A 17,024-nucleotide genomic window follows, 5' to 3' on the forward strand; every position below is an offset into this window, starting at 1 on the left:
AGTACCTCACTATTACACGGCCGGATATTACCTACGCTGTTCAACAGGTATGCCTATTCATGCATGACCCTCGTGCCTCACACTTTCAATTCTTAAAACGCATTATCCGTTACATACAAGGCACTGCCGGTCACGGCTTGACAATTCGCTCCACTCGCACTCTTGCTCTCACGGCATATTCTGATGCCGATTGGGGCGGTTGTCCCGACTCGCGACGCTCCACCTCTGGCTACTGTGTCTTTTTGGGTGATAATTTAGTCTCCTGGTCTTCTAAACGACAACCCACTATTTCTAAATCCAGTGCCGAGGCTGAATACCGCGGTGTTGCTAATGCCGTTGCAGAAACTAGCTGGCTCCGTAACCTTTTGCTTGAGCTTCATGTTCCCTTACGCCGTTCCACCTTGGTTTTCTGTGACAATGTTTCTGCGGTTTACTTGTCGGGTAATCCGGTCCAACATCAACGTACCAAACATATCGAGATTGACATACATTTTGTCCGTGACAAAGTCCAACTCGGTGAAGTTCGTGTTCTACATGTCCCATCTGAATATCAATATGCCGACATCTTCACCAAAGGTCTCCCTCGTCATCTCTTTGACCGGTTTCGCACCAGTTTGAGCGTCCGCTCCCCTCCCGCTCCAACTGCGGGGGCGTGTTAGTTAGTCAAATATTATCTAAATATTTGACCATTGTATTTTGTATATAATATCATGTGCATATTCATCTAACTGAATTAGCTTAGATATGTCGAGATTGTATCCTTATATTTAGGATTGTATCTAGCTAAACTCTGTTGTAACTCTTGTATATATTGTCAAGCAATAATAGAGAAACCCTCAAGGGATTACGTTATATGACAATTATCATTGCATAAATCAGTCGCAACAAAGTTCATAATGTTTGGTGGTGCGAATGTCAACCAACTTCTACGACCGAGATGCCATGGACGACAAGTCGGCGAGGAGCAAGAATGGAGTCAATGTCACGAATGACGCTTTGATCGATTGTTAATTAATGTATCATTACTGTTTATTTTTCAGATGTATCTGTATGCACGAAAAACTTCCTATCATTTGATTTGTCAAAATAGTTTTCATACATACTATTACTCTTATGGCTTGTCACAAAAAGATTTTACTCCATAAGGATTTTTTTTTTTTAAAAAAACGAATGAAAATGGAACAAATTATTGTTAAAAAGTATATCACCATGGATCTCTGTTTTGTAGAGAATAAAAAAAATATTAATAAATAAGTATTTTTTATTTTATTAAAAATGTTGCCTCATATAACTTTGTCATTTACGTATTAAATATATCATAAAAGTAGAAGTAAAAATTAAAAGAAGCAAATTGATACTACTTTTGAGGGCAAAAAAATGATAATATGCTTTTTAAACTTAAAATGTATGTTTGGCCAAATTTAAGTTTTTAGTAACTAAAAATACTTCTAAAAACTTGGCTAAACACATACTAAAAAAACGTTGGTGTTTAATTAAAAAAAAGGAACGGCTTGTTGATAATTCATCATACCACTCTACAATGGATATGTGTTATTTTTCAGCGATCTATGGTGCCTGTAGCAGGTAAACTTTCTCCATCAATGAATCAAACAAAGGATCCCCTTAAAAGCTACATGAAGAGAGCGATACAAGGACGAGCCGAATTCTCATATCATGTTTTGAGATCCGTAGTTTTACAGGAGAAATTTGTCCTTTGGTTTCTATTAGAATTGTTTTCGATTATACCTATCTTTTGTAAGTGTCGTTTCGTGTTTTATTAATGAATTGATATTTTCCTTAGAAAAAAAAAGAAACGATGTATAAATATATAACGAGAACTTAATAGACATTGTTTTAAAAACACTAGATCTTTTTTTCTTTTTCTTTTCTTTTATAAGATGTCAAGATATTAAACCAACTCAAGCAAAAGTGTGTAAGTTGATGGTTGTAATACCAAGATTGATTTTATACTATAACGTAACACGCCTCTTCAGACGAATGTCGTTGGGCTTGAAGTGTGGATGCAATTACAGGCCCCGCGCTCCCATTCCTGGTACTTAATATTACACTTTAGAAATAGGGGCGGTGAGATTTGACACCGTGACTGTAACACCCCATACTCCAAGTGCCTTACCAGGACCACTCAGGTATAAGGATGCTACCATCTCGGTTACCCGAGGCAATGATAATCATCAGACAATAACGAAACAACATTTAAATAGTAATACTTTAGTGAAAGGTTACAATCCAAAACCAAATCCAAAATACGAATACAAGTTCTCAAGCCAACTGTCTAATCAGCTAACTGAAATGTTTATTAAACTACTAAAGCTACAGCGGAAGACTTCTATCATCAGACGGTGGCACATCCCAGCTATCCCAAGAACTCGACTCATACCGCTCAATAATCGCTCACCATCCTCGAATGGATCACCACAGTTTTTAAAACATTAAACGGGGTCAGTACTAATCACACAATTTATATAACCAACAGTACAGTAAACAACACAGCTCAAACAGTCACACACAATCACACCCACTCCAATCAATCTCCGTCACCGACTGTCCACTGGACCAGCCCGACCAGTGGGGGACCGCAGCCGTACCCACCAAATCCCCGCTCATCATTAATGTGCACATCCCCTCCCGTGGCGGGTTCCACGGAGGGCGAAACTAGGGTGTGAAGCCACTCCCGCAAGTGACTCCACTCAGCCGAGAACGCATCTCGAGAACCAGAGACAAACAATCACAACCATCAAACAGCAATCAATCATCAAAAACCGTCTCAATACGAATACGATAACAATCAACAATCACACAACACCAACAATGCATTATGGGACTAATACTGAGTAGGGAAACCCTACCTGGAAAGTAACACAATCAGACGGTCTCACAGCTGATATCAAAAAGCTTCCTCTACGAATCCTCCTCCTAACATACAAACATATAATCACTACCAATCACAAAATATAACAAAACCCCCAAATCCCCATATTAGGGTCTAACCAACTTTAACGAAATACTATAAGAACGGTACGTAGATCTTACCCTCGACGCACGGAATACAAAGGTATAAAGAAAGGTAAAATCCGACCTTCCAAGCTCCGGAATTTGCCAACAATACGATTGATGCGAAGAACGTAGTTTGATTTCCCTTTTTGAAAGCAATTAGGTTTTAAAAGTGTGTAAAGAAAAGTGACGGAAGTAAATATATACTTAATCGCATTATTAACAAAACCCGAGAAATCATCCCCCGTAAACCGGCTACTCGATCGAGTAGCTGAGGTACTCGATCGAGTGCCCCCTTACTCGATCGAGTATCAACGTTACTCGATCGAGTACCCAACAGGTCAGAAACTATTTTTAAGACGCAACACACCCTTACTCGACAGAGTAAGGCCTACTCGATAGAGTACCCAGAGACTCATAAAATCGTAGTATTACAGTCTTCCCTCCTTAAAAAGAACTTCGTCCCCGAAGTTCAAACCACAACAAAACAAAGACACACTACAACACTCCCGACTCAACAATCAAAACAAAACTAAACATAAAACATGTTACTAACCCAAACTCAACCCGACTCAACCACAACAAACATACCGACAAAACATAAAAAATGGTATAAAAACTCTTAAAAACTCTTCGCGATCATCTCCTACCCCCCTAAAAGAATCAAGGTTACGTCCCCGTAACCATACATACCTGATAAAAAAGGAAAGGGTAACGCTCTCTCATGGTCTCCTCTGCCTCCCATGTAGCTTCCTCAGTCTCGTGGTTAGACCAAAGGATCTTAAGCAAAACTGTCTCACCAATCCTAGTCTTCCTAACCTTCCGGTCAAGAATCTGCTTAGGTACCTCAAGATATGATAAGGACTCATCTAGCTCTAAGCTCTCTGCCTCTAACACATGTGACGGGTCACTCACATACTTCCGCAGCTGAGATACATGAAACACATTATGCACTCTCTCTAACGCAGCTGGTAAAGCCAGACGATATGCAACCTCTCCAACCCGCTCTAAGATCTCATAAGGTCCGATGAACTTCTGACTCCGCTTGCCTTTCTTCCCAAATCTCATAACCCCACGCATAGGAGACACTTTCAGAAGAACCTTATCCCCAACCTGAAACTCTATATCCCGGCGATGTAGATCTGCATAACTCTTTTGCCTATCCTGAGCTGCTCTCATCCGTTCCCTGATCATCTTAACCTGTTCAACCATCTCATGTACCATCTCTGGTCCTAGAACCACTGCCTCAGCACTGTCGTCCCAACAAATCGGACTCCTACATCTCCTCCCATATAAAGCCTCAAATGGTGCCATGCCAATACTAGTGTGATAGCTATTGTTGTAAAAAAACTCTATCAAATCCAACCTCTGTTCCCAGCTACCACCAAAGTCCATCACACAGGCTCGTAACATATCCTCAAGAGTCTTGATTGTTCTCTCAGTCTGACCGTCTGTCGCAGGATGAAATGCTGTACTCATCTTCAAAGTTGTTCCCAAAGATTCCTGCAACTCTTTCCAAAACCTTGAGATAAATCTCGCATCTCTGTCAGATACTATGTCCTTAGGGACTCCATGTAACTTAAGCACATTCTTCCGATAAGCCATAGCTAATTGTGCTTTAGTCCATGTATCTTTCATTGGCACAAAGTGAGCTGACTTGGTCAGTCAATCCACTATTACCCATATCATGTTGTTACCTTGTTGACTCTTTGGCAAACCCATGATAAAATCCATAGAAATGGATTCCCACTTCCACTCAGGTACCTCTAAAGACTGAATCTTACCTTGTGGTCGTCGCTGTTCCCCTTTAACTCTCTGGCATGTCAAACAACGGGCCACAAATTCAGCTGTTTCTTTCTTCATCCCAAGCCACCAAAACGTGTTCTTCAAGTCCTTGTACAGTTTGTCACCACCTGGATGTACTGAATATGATGTACAATGTGCCTCTGTCATGATAGTCTTTTTAAGCTCCTCATCATTAGGGACACACCACCTACCATCGAACCTCAAACTACCATCTGTATGAATAGAAAATCGAGACACTGTCCCTTTCTCTACTCCAGCTCTCCACTCAACCATCTTAGGATCCAACGCCTATTTACCTCGAATATCATCATAAAGATCAGTCTTGATCAAATCTCCCACAAAGATCCCCTCTGCATCATATGTATCCCAAACCTCCCCACCTCATCTCTCAACCTCACCAAAGATAGAGATGTACACAAAGAATATACACTCTTCCTACTCAAAGCATCTGCAACAACATTGGCTTTCCCTTCATGGTAGATAATATCCATGTCATAATCGCCAATCAGTTCCATCCACTTCCTCTGTCTCGTGTTCAACTCCTTTTAAGTGAAGATGTACTTGAGATTCTTGTGATCCGAAAATACCTTAAAGGTCGCCCCATAAAGGTAATGTCTCCAAATCTTGAGAGCAAACACCACTGCACCCAACTCTAGATCATGTGTAGGGTAGTTCTCCTCATACGGCTTCAATTGCCTAGAAGCATAGGCAATCACCTTACCGTTCTGCATCAACACACATCCCAACCCATTCTTTGAGGCATCTGTATAAACCTCAAAGTTCTCGATCCCTTCAGGTAATGCTAAGATAGGAGCTGTGGTCAAACGCTCCTTTAATGTTTGGAACGCCGTCTCACAACTCTCATCCCAACGAAAACTGATCTCTTTCCTCATCAAAGCTGTCATAGGTCTAGCTATCTTGGAGAAATCTTTCACGAACCGTCTGTAGTATCCAGCTAAACCCAAGAAACTCCTGATCTCAGCAACATTCTTTGGTGCTTCCCACTTTGTCACTGCGTCAATCTTTGCCGGGTCCACAGCTACTCCCTCCTTAGAGATCACATGCCCCAGAAAAGCAACTTTCTCTAACCAGAACTCACACTTGGACAGCTTAGCATATAACTCATGCTCCCTCAAAGTCTGCAACACAATCCTCAGATGCTCCTCATGCTCCTCCTTAGTCTTGGAGTAGACTAAGATGTCATCGATAAACACCACCACAAACTTATCCAAAAAATGTCTGAAGATTCTGTTCATCAAATCCATAAACACAGCCGGTGCATTAGATAACCCAAACGGCATCACCACATACTCATAATGGCCATACCTCGACGTGAAAGCTGTCTTTGGTATATCCACCTCTCTAATCTTCACCTGATGGTACCCCGACCTCAAATCAATCTTGGAAAAGACCGATGTACCACTCAACTGATCAAACAGGTCATCTATCCTTGGCAAAGGATACTTGTTCTTCACCGTCACTCGGTTCGGCTCTCTGTAGTCTATGCACAACCTCAAACTCCCATCTTTCTTCTTCACAAAAAGAACTGGTGCTCCCCATGGCGATACACTAGGTCTAATGTATCCCTTCTCTATCAGATCATCTAACTGTTTCCTTAGCTCCTCCATATCTTTAGGACCCATCCGGTACGGTGCCTTAGAGATTGGCCCCGTCCCCGGTTTCAACTCAACTGTGAAATCTATCTCCCTCTTCGGTGGTAACTCCGGAATCTCCTCTGGAAAAACATCTGCAAACTCTCCCACCACTGGTATCTGATCAACTGTCGGACTCTCTATCCGGTCATCTCTCACATGGCACAAGATCAAAGGGCATCCCTTCCTCGGATAAAACTTCAAGGTCACAACAGTGCAATCAACTTGACTTTGGGTTTGACCACAAACCCACGATAAGACACACTAACACCCTTAGGACCTCTCAAAGACACTTTCTTTTGATGACAGTCTATCTTAGCTTTATACTTTCCCAACCAATCCATTCCGACTATCATCTCGAAACCGTCAAAAGGAAACTCTAGTAAGTCTACAGATAGATCAACTTGCCCAACTATCATAGACACATCTCTATACAACCTCCCACATGATACAGACTCACCCGAAGGTATAAAAACTTTCTCACTTACAGACTCATATACCCTCAAACCCAACCGTTTAACATGACTCAAGATACAAACGATCGAGACGCCCGAATCAAACAAAACAAAGGTATGGATACCGTTAACAAGAAAAGTACCAGTGATAACATGTGCATCATCCTCAGCTGCTTTTTTGTCCATCATGAACATCTTTCCACTGGTCTTCTGTCCTTCTCCCTGGACAGTACTTGCTGATGTGGTCGGCTTAGCACCCGACCCCTGATTGTTGTTGTTGTTTGTAGCTGGTTTCTGATAAGAATTACCGCCATTGCGGTTACCTCCACCCTGATAGCTCTGACTTCCCCGGTTAGACCATGACCCAGACGGTCTATTTCTCGCATAACTCTGTGCAGGTCCCTGAGAATAGCTCCTCCGAGCCGATCCCTGAAAAGCTCCAGGCATACTCGTGCACTCATGTCTCTTGTGGCCTACACCGCCACAGCCATAGCAGGTCATTCCCCAACTACCACTACTACTCACACGGCCACGCCCAAAGGAAGCCCCAACACTGAACCCTGACCCAGAAGAAAACCCTCTAGCTTGATTGTGGTTGCCTTTCTTGTGACTAGATTGCCACCACCCTCACTCTCAGCCTTTCTTTTCTCACCCACTCTCTCCTGAGCCATCTCCACCAACCTCTCAGCTCTCCCAGCCCTCTCATAAGCTTCCTTAACATCAGTAAGGACTCCCACGGGTAGCTTATCCATGATCTTAGGGGTCAACCCCCTCTCAAACCTCAGCGCCAGGTTCTCCTCACTCAAACCCATATCCTCAGCATACCTAGATTTCTCATTAAACTGTTTGTAGTGCTCAAAGAATCGACATATCGATGTCATCTTAAACCCATCAAACTCCTCTCTCACTTACTCCTCACATGTTCCGTAAAGACAAACTCTTTCCTCATAGCCCTCCGAAACTCTTCCCAAGGTATAACAAGTAAGCCCTGGTTCGCATACATCTCCCTAGCACTCACCTTCACCTTATCCCACCACTCACTTGTTTGCTTCCCTCGGGTAGAACGCAGCTTGTTCTACTCTCATCTCATCGGACGGTGAACCAGGTCTAGTATGTTCTCCATCTCACGATGCCAGTTGTCAAGAAGGTTTGGTTCCCCGGTTCCCTTGTACTCTTTTGGGTTAAACCTCGGTATATAAAGGCTGATCTTAGAGTGATTAACCTCCTTGTCCTTTCCCACTTTCTTTAAGGCCTCTGTAAGAGCATCCTGATGCTCCAACATCTTAACGATATCATCTATGTTCATGGTCTCAGCTCTCGCATACAAAGCGTTTCTCTTGGGCGGCATCTTGAAACTATATAAGAAAGGGTAGATATAAACATACTCACTAAAACCTCAAAACACGAAAGCAGACTGCCTATAAGGCACTCGATCGAGTGCCTAAACCTACTCGATCGAGTAGAGGCTACTCGATCGAGTGCCCACCATACTCGATCGAGTGCCTCGACATCAAACCCCAAACAGACCTTCTGATCTCTAACATACTCGACCGAGTACCATATCGAGTGACCCCCTACTCGATCGAGTGCCCTATGTAGTCGATCGAGTACCCAAAAACCACGATTCTGGTTGTAAAAACGTCAAATACCCACTCGATCGAGTCAGACCCACTCAACCGAGTATCTCACCTCCTCGATCGAGTACCCCCTTACTCGATCGAGTCATGCTGACTCGTATGTACCACCCGCATGTTATCTCACATATCCCAACATACTATGCAACTTTATAAACTCGACATATAATATAGTTAAGCATGCAATTCTACCAAGCTTTTCATATGATCAGCAAAACAACTATATCATATTATCAAACGCCACATTGTAAACATCCAACATGCTTCTTGTTCAAACAACAGTTCTATATGTCGCAATCTCAACCTTCTACTCCAAACATCCAACAATTACAACATACATCATCGCATCCACATACAAGATAACAAGCATCACATACGACCTTGACATATACCCCCCATGTAACCGGTTCAAAATTGTAGGGCGAGTTCGCGACTTTAGGACGTCTCCCAAGCCTTTGCATTAGCTCCTACGACCTTTACCCCGGGTTCATTTTAATTGACTCCCTATGTTCATTAGATTCATTGGTTACAGGTTTCAGGATCGTCGCTCTGATACCATTTTGTAACACCCCCATACTCCAAGTGCCTTACCAGGACCACTCAGGTATAAGGATGCTACCATTTCGGTTACCCGAGGCAATGATAATCATCAGACAATAACGAAACAACATTTAAATAGTATTACTTTAGTGAAAGGTTACAATCCAAAACCAAATCCAAAATACGAATACAAGTTCTCAAGCCAACTGTCTAATCAGCTAACTGAAATGTTTATTAAACTACTAAAGTTACAGCGGAAAACTTCTATCATCATACGGTGGCACATCGCAGCTATCCCAGTAACTCGACTCATACCTGCTCAATAACTGCTCACCATCCCCGAATGGATCACCACGGTTTTTAAAACATTAAACGGGGTCAGTACTAATCACACAATTTATATAACCAACAAGAGACAAGATAAACAACACAAAGCTCAAAATCACACACAATCATACCCACTCCAATCAATCTCCGTCACCGATTGTCCACTGGACCAGCCCTGCCAGTGGGGGACCGCAGCCGTACCCACCAAATCCCCGCTCATCATACCGAGCGATAACCCTGTCCCATTAATGTGCACATCCCCTCCCGTTGCGGGTTACACGGAGGGCGAAACTAGGGCGTGAAGCCACTCCCGCAAGTGACTCCACTCAGTCGAGAACGCATCTCGAGAACCAGAAACAAACAATCACAACCATCAAACAACAATCAATCAACAACCGTCTCAATACGAATACGATAACAATCAACAATCACACAACACCAACAATGCATTATGGGACTAATACTGAGTAGAGAAACCCTACCTGGAAAGCAACACAATCAGACGGTCTCGCAGCTGATATCAAAAAGCTTCCTCTATGAATCCTCCTCCTAACATACAAACATATAATCACTACCAATCACAAAATACAACAAAACCCCCAAATCCCCATATTAGGGTTTAACCAACTTTAACGAAATACTATAAGAACGGTACGTAGATCTTACCCTCGACGCACGGAACACAAAGGTATAAAGAAAGGTAAAATCCGACCTTCCAAGCTCCGGAATTTGCCAACAATGCGGTTGATGCGAAGAACGTAGTTTGATTTCCCTTTTTGAAAGCAATTAGGTTTTAAAAGTGTGTAAAGAAAAGTGACGGAAGTAAATATATACTTAATCGCATTATTAACAAAACCCGAGAAATCATCCCCCGTAAACCGGCTACTCGATCGAGTAGCTGAGGTACTCGATCGAGTGCCCCCTTACTCGATCGAGTATCAACGTTACTCGATCGAGTACCCAACAGGTCAGAAACTATTTTTAAGACGCAACACACCCTTACTCGACAGAGTAAGGCAAACTCGATAGAGTACCTAGAGACTCATAAAACCGTAGTATTACAGTGACCTTTAAGTCACGTCACATATCTTTGATATATGTAGAGAATATAAAAAGGAAGGACAATTATATTATATTCGTGTTAAAGGCATGTTAGAGTATAAAATCGATCTTGATATTCTAATCAATAGCTTAAGCCAACCATTGAAGTTCCAAAATTAATTTTATACTCCAACATAACTTGAACATATCCGGATGATCGAAGTGGGATTAATTAGGACATAAAAAATCGTAGATTGCATGCAGTTGAGATTGATCATATATGACATTTGCTCCCCAAACTAAACATTTGCAACATCTAGGCGATTGACGCTTGGTCTCGGAATTTAACACGTGTTAATGCAAGATAGAGATAGTATTATATTTTAGGGAAAATGCACATGGTGTCCTTGAGGTTTGCCCTTTTGCACGATATACCCAAAATTTTGATCCGGAAAACTTTAAGAGATTATAACTCGTGTTTAAGAAATCGAAATGTGACGAGGTTTTTTTTCAAATCGATCGTCTTTTCGAGAACTACGATTTGAATAAAAAAAATTCAAGTTTGGGGACCTCTTAAAGTTTTCCAAAATTTTGATTAAATGTTATATTAAAATAATAATATTATATTTCTTTGTTAGACATCCACTTGTATTTTCTTGATCTTTATGCTAAATATAATAGACCCACGCATGCAATAATATACGTTTTCTTATCATTTAACTAAATATCTATCTTTGCTCTATACTATGTGAACATTTAAACTTTGATTAATTTTTAAAAATTTTTAATTTAACATATACATAAACATTTATTACAACACATATCCTTCTATTTTTAAGCTTTTCATAAACACTCTTGCTCGAGCAACTTGGCTAACTCTGATTTTCTGAAGAAGCCCTTAAAAAGAAAAACCAACACCCGATCTATGATGTAAATTATTTTTTTTATTCTTTATCTGATTGTATTTTCAATGTCATTCTTTCACGTTTATATTACGCCTTTAGTGAACATATTTTTTAAAGTAACAATCAATATATATATATAAAAGAGGCTTTTTTCAGGCAATTCTAGAGACTCCAACTTTTTTAAAACACGATTTTTATTTTTAATAATAAACTCAGCTGAAGATAATTATTTTGAGCTAATCAAATAAGAGATATAGTAAATTACAAAAAAGATTGAGTTTTATTTTTGATTCCTAGATAAGATAAATCTCCAAAGAGTCATATACATAAATTATTTTACAATTTAAATATTGTATATAAATTGATATAATAATTTAGATATTTGGGATGCTAATAATTACCCGTTGCTATAATTCTAGAGGCCGGCTTTCAAGTTCAACTAATTCTCCTAATGAAAACAAAGGTTCTTCTTCTCTAGAATTCTATTCTAGAGCAAACTAAGCCAATACTATAGTATAAATATATACAAACTAAAAACGTCATGTATTATTGAGCTACATGTTCTACTCTTAATTGTTTTTCTATTTGTAATCCGAGTATTGTCTAATTTTCGTCCCCTGCATCTCGTCTTCAACCTGCAATCACCACCAGCACTAGCCCCTCTTCACACCTGCAAATCCAACCCACAACACCGCTGCTCCTTGCTTCAACATCAACATCGTCGTTGCGTCCTCTGTCCAAACTCAACCTTTCGCCACCATCTATGATCACTAAGAAAACGAATTAAAAAGGAACAAAAGGAATTACCGGGTAATTAACTGACGATAAATGGTAATCGAGGGAGTTGATGGGTTACTATCTACAATCGGGTGTTTAGCCGATGCGGTTGTCCCGTACTTTATTTGTAGTGGTTGATGCCGTTGTCCGTGTAGTCGTGTCTTTGTTGATACATCATAATCGCTAATGCTTCAATAATAATAGTAATAATAAGGGGAGGGGGATTTATATCTCGAAAAAGAAGAAAAGTAACGCCTGAATCAAAACCAACAATCATTACCACAACGGTGACAAATATATGAGATGGCAATTTCCAGTTCAGATAAAAATTGTTCTTGCATCGAAGTTTGTTCTTGCACCTTTAAAATCCACAAGCCCCTGATCTTCAATTCTTCATTATTGTGATATACGAACAATACATCCATTAAAGGGTTATAAGCTATGTGACACATAAAGCAGTTATAAAATTAACTTTGAAAATAATAGACAGCTACTCCTAACTCCCATTGATAAACTCAAAGATACATCTCAAAATTAGTAATTACTAATGTTTTTCAACAATAAATTCTAAATAAATTAATTACTTAATTCATTGCTTCCTTTCAAATCCTATTTTTTTTTAAATAGGGTTTGGTGTGTATTACTGTGAAAATAAACACCCCATATTTATTGTGAGGCCACATTATACACCTCAAAGACTCTAACAGAGCACATGACTTTGATGTAAGGTTTGTTAGACCACTCAAACGGGCTGGATAGGTCGGCTGGTGAGGCGGTTCATACATGTTAAACTCGAATACGGGTCAGACTAAATATATATGGGTGGGCTTATACGGGTCACGGGTTGAAAAAGTTACATTTTCCAGATGCAAAAAAAACTACATTTGTACAAAATCACGGTTCATACATGTTAAACTCATTAGTTATTTATTCTACGAAGAGAAACTTACATTTTCCAGATGCAAAAAAAAACTACATTTGTACAAGCTCACTTACAAACAGAACACTATTTAGTTACTCGTGCATGGCGATTATAACTTTTATATACACAAATCATAAAAAAAAATGTTAATTTATTTGTATATACTCATATTCTTAAAAAATTATTTCAATATATTTGTATATACTCACATTCTCACGAGAAAACTAACGTTAAGAAAGTAAACATAGCTTCTCAATTGCGAAGATACAATTAGAGACGAATCAATATTATAACCCGTACAACGTACGGGCACAAAATCTAGTATGTTTTAAAGTAAAGTTAATCTTAGGCTGAGTATAAGTGTTGAACCTCCTGAAGTCCTGGGTCCTCTCTTCTACCTCGTAATGATATATTTTTTAATTAAATTTCAAATAGAGTTATCATAGTGGTAAAATTTTTAAATTCACTAATATTTCTATCTAAAAGTAAATTTCATAATTAAATTTCAAATGGAGTTATTACAATGGTAAAATCGTTAAATTCTCAAATATCTCTATTTAAAACCGCGTATTTGCACGAGATCTATACTAGTTTTCATGAAAAGGACATCTAAATCCTTTTAATATATAGTTTTATAATGTTTTATGGTAAAACCGTCTTAAGAAAAACTTAATTTGTATTCTTTTAACACGGGCCATCTAAATGCATGACACGACTAGTACACATATTGACATATCCCAAATCTTTACGATTCAAATCTCAAAAATACCACGTGAATTTTCGGTATAGTTTTTAGTATATTTATTATTATTTAAAATAATAGCACTTTGCTTAGTGTCTAATTCTACAAGCTTCGCTAACCTCCTATAAATAGACTGAAGAAGGAGATGTGTTTAGTACAAAAACATAACACAAGTAAAACACTTAACATTGATCTTTCAAAAACAATACACTCTTTTCTTTGTGAAAATGGCAGCTATTTCAACACTCAACAATTTACACCCAAGTCGTAGTGGTCTTGACACGTGGTTACCATGTCAGGTATATATCAAGAACTCTCTTCGTCCCCGATCAATAATTTATACTTTATTTTACCATCACAAAATAAACAAATGTAAATTATTCACTAAAATAACATCAACAATTTACGTCTACAATAACATCATCAATACAATAATCAAGGTTCGATTAGAGTGTTAGATTTAATCATCCGATTAATGGCCATAAACTTCATACTAAATTATTCAGTAAACAATAGATGCGAAAGTGTACCTTAATTTATGATGAAAGGTTTGGATGAACCGCGTGAAGGCATGATATTCGCGATTAGGTTTTCTAGTAGACATGCATACTAATATGATCTTTTTAGTGATAGAAGGTGGGGAGATTAGGTTATTGTGTCCTAGCAGGGACTATAATCAAAGTGACTATATATAATCTTCATAGTATAATGCGCTCGTCATGCATTAGAAACCTAATGGTATCTACACTGAGATAATAGATATAGATCCATACTTTTTAAGACGTAAATAAACTCATATTTTATACTTCCTCCATTTCAATCAATACCATACATTTGCCTTTTTGAGCACTATTCACAAGTAGGGAGAATTTTCGATACAACTTCTAATATATAACATAAAATATAGTCATGTGAGATCTTGTTTTAATTGTCTTACCGTGTACATTGTAAATAACAAATTTTTATAATTTTTACTAATATGGAACTAAAGATATGAACAAAAGAAAACGAGCATTGATATACGTGTATAAAGCAAATGTATGGAATTGAATGAAATGGAGAAAATATACCGTAGTAAATCACTGTATATTTGGGCGCAACTTAATAAATTGCGCATAAATACAAATATTACTAAATTAATAATTTGTCTGTATAAAATCTATACTTACATCAAAGTTTTAACCATTAAACATGACCCTGTGGATAAATGAAATATTTTTGGATAAAATAAAACGTAGATTGCATGCATTTGAGAACATTTTTGGACACTTGTTTTCAAACTGAACACTTGCTTGCTTTTCCAATATCTAGGCGATTCTAACCTGACGCTTGTGCTCTTGGAATTTAAGTATTCACAAAATCTCATTAAAAAGGGCATTATCCGTCACAAGCTGAATACGGATAGTATCCCTCTCATAATAAACAAGTGTCATTATTCATAGAGTGTTCCATTTACCCCCACTTACCTTATTGTGAAAAGAGCACTATCCGTCTTCAACTTGTGACGAATAATGCCCGTCACAAGCAAGACCAACTGTTAAATATTTAACACGTCTTAATGCATGAGTTTTATAATACTCTTCTTATTCGGTCATCAATTATTATCCTTGATTTTGACATAAAGACCAAAAAAGAGGGGTGATCAATTATAAAATGACAAATGGACCAATTTGAGTGTAAAAAATCTAATTGCCCGTCAAATACAATTCTAAAATAAAAACGAGACAAGAGAGGATTTGTTTATGAATGAATTCTGCATGGCTACCTACATGCTACCTAATCCTCTATAAATAGGGTGATAGAAGTGAAATGTGTTGCTACAAAAAACACAAGAAAAGTAAAAACATCTTATAATACAAATACACACTTTGTGAAAATGGCAGCTGTTTCAACACTAAACAATATAAGGCCTAATCTTGGCTTTCTTTCATGCAAACCTTGTCAGGTACATATAGTAATATTTGTCCTCCCGTCGGATTTGTCTAACATTGTATTGTCAAGTGGCGGAGCTAGGGGAGGACTAGCCGGGGAGAGAAATTTCGAAGTTTTTAGTTATATACACTGGTGAACCTAGAAATAAAATTTTAGGATAGCGAATTTTTTTTAATGTTGCTTTATACTTATGTTAAGCTCTATATTTTAGAATTTTAAGGTAGCAAAAATCGAGCAACCCCCTGACGGTCTTCGAACGATTCTACGTGAAGACATTTTCGATGTAGCTATTCCTCGTTTAGTTAGTAGCTAATTTCGAATTGTATCGGGGCTTTTGCCCCTCTTTAGCACCCAAAAAAAAAAAAAAAAGTAGCAAAAATCGATAATCTTTTGAACATTTTTTGGAAATTTAGGGTAGCCGTTGCTACCCTTTGTTTCTAGGTAGGTCCCCCCCTAGGTGTATATATTTTTGAACTTTTTTTTTTAAGTTTACAACGAACTTATGTATATCATCTTATATATTCCAATGTATGGCTGGTTGTTCTTTAATTTACGAGAATTAGTGATTGTGATTGTGAATAATTAAATTCTAATACAAGTATTATTATCGATGGCTGGTGTGCAGGAGACGAGGGACGGGGCGGACGCTTCCGTTACAGTGTAACATGCACTCGGACGCTCGAGGCTCTCAGTTAAATAATGTTCGTTCCGCCTTTATGTACAACCTGTGTAGGCATGTATAGGTGATTTTGATACTATGTAGGGTCATGGTGGTTGCTATACTTTATCGTCTGGAGTCGTAAGTTATGTTGTTTAGTGTCAATAAAATGTTATTTGTTTTTCAGTTAGTCTCGAATTTTATGTTGAACCATGTACCTTATCAAGATCTTTAATAAAATCTAAAGGCGGTTGTGTACGCGTGTATATGTTTTAAAAAGTTTTTGAATTTTGTTTTAAATAATCTGAAACTATATTACTAAAAAGTTTATGAAATCGCCCACTTAAACATAAGGAAAAAAAAAACGTTTTCTTAAAAGTTAAAAGGTTTAATTGATACAATTGAAATTTATGGGGTCTAAATTCACTATCGGACAAAGTTAAGATAGCAAATTACTACCTTCACGTAATCAAATCTAAATGGACGGCATAGTTCACGTAACTTCATTTGGGTCTTGTTTTAGTTTATAAACTTTGCCCACATTTAATTCACTTCATTTTAAGAGTAACATGTGAGATTTAGACCTTGTTTAATAAATAGGGTATTAGGTAAAAATGAGTT

This window comes from Silene latifolia, chromosome 2, assembly GCF_048544455.1.
Source record: "Silene latifolia isolate original U9 population chromosome 2, ASM4854445v1, whole genome shotgun sequence".
Taxonomy (NCBI): domain Eukaryota; kingdom Viridiplantae; phylum Streptophyta; class Magnoliopsida; order Caryophyllales; family Caryophyllaceae; genus Silene; species Silene latifolia.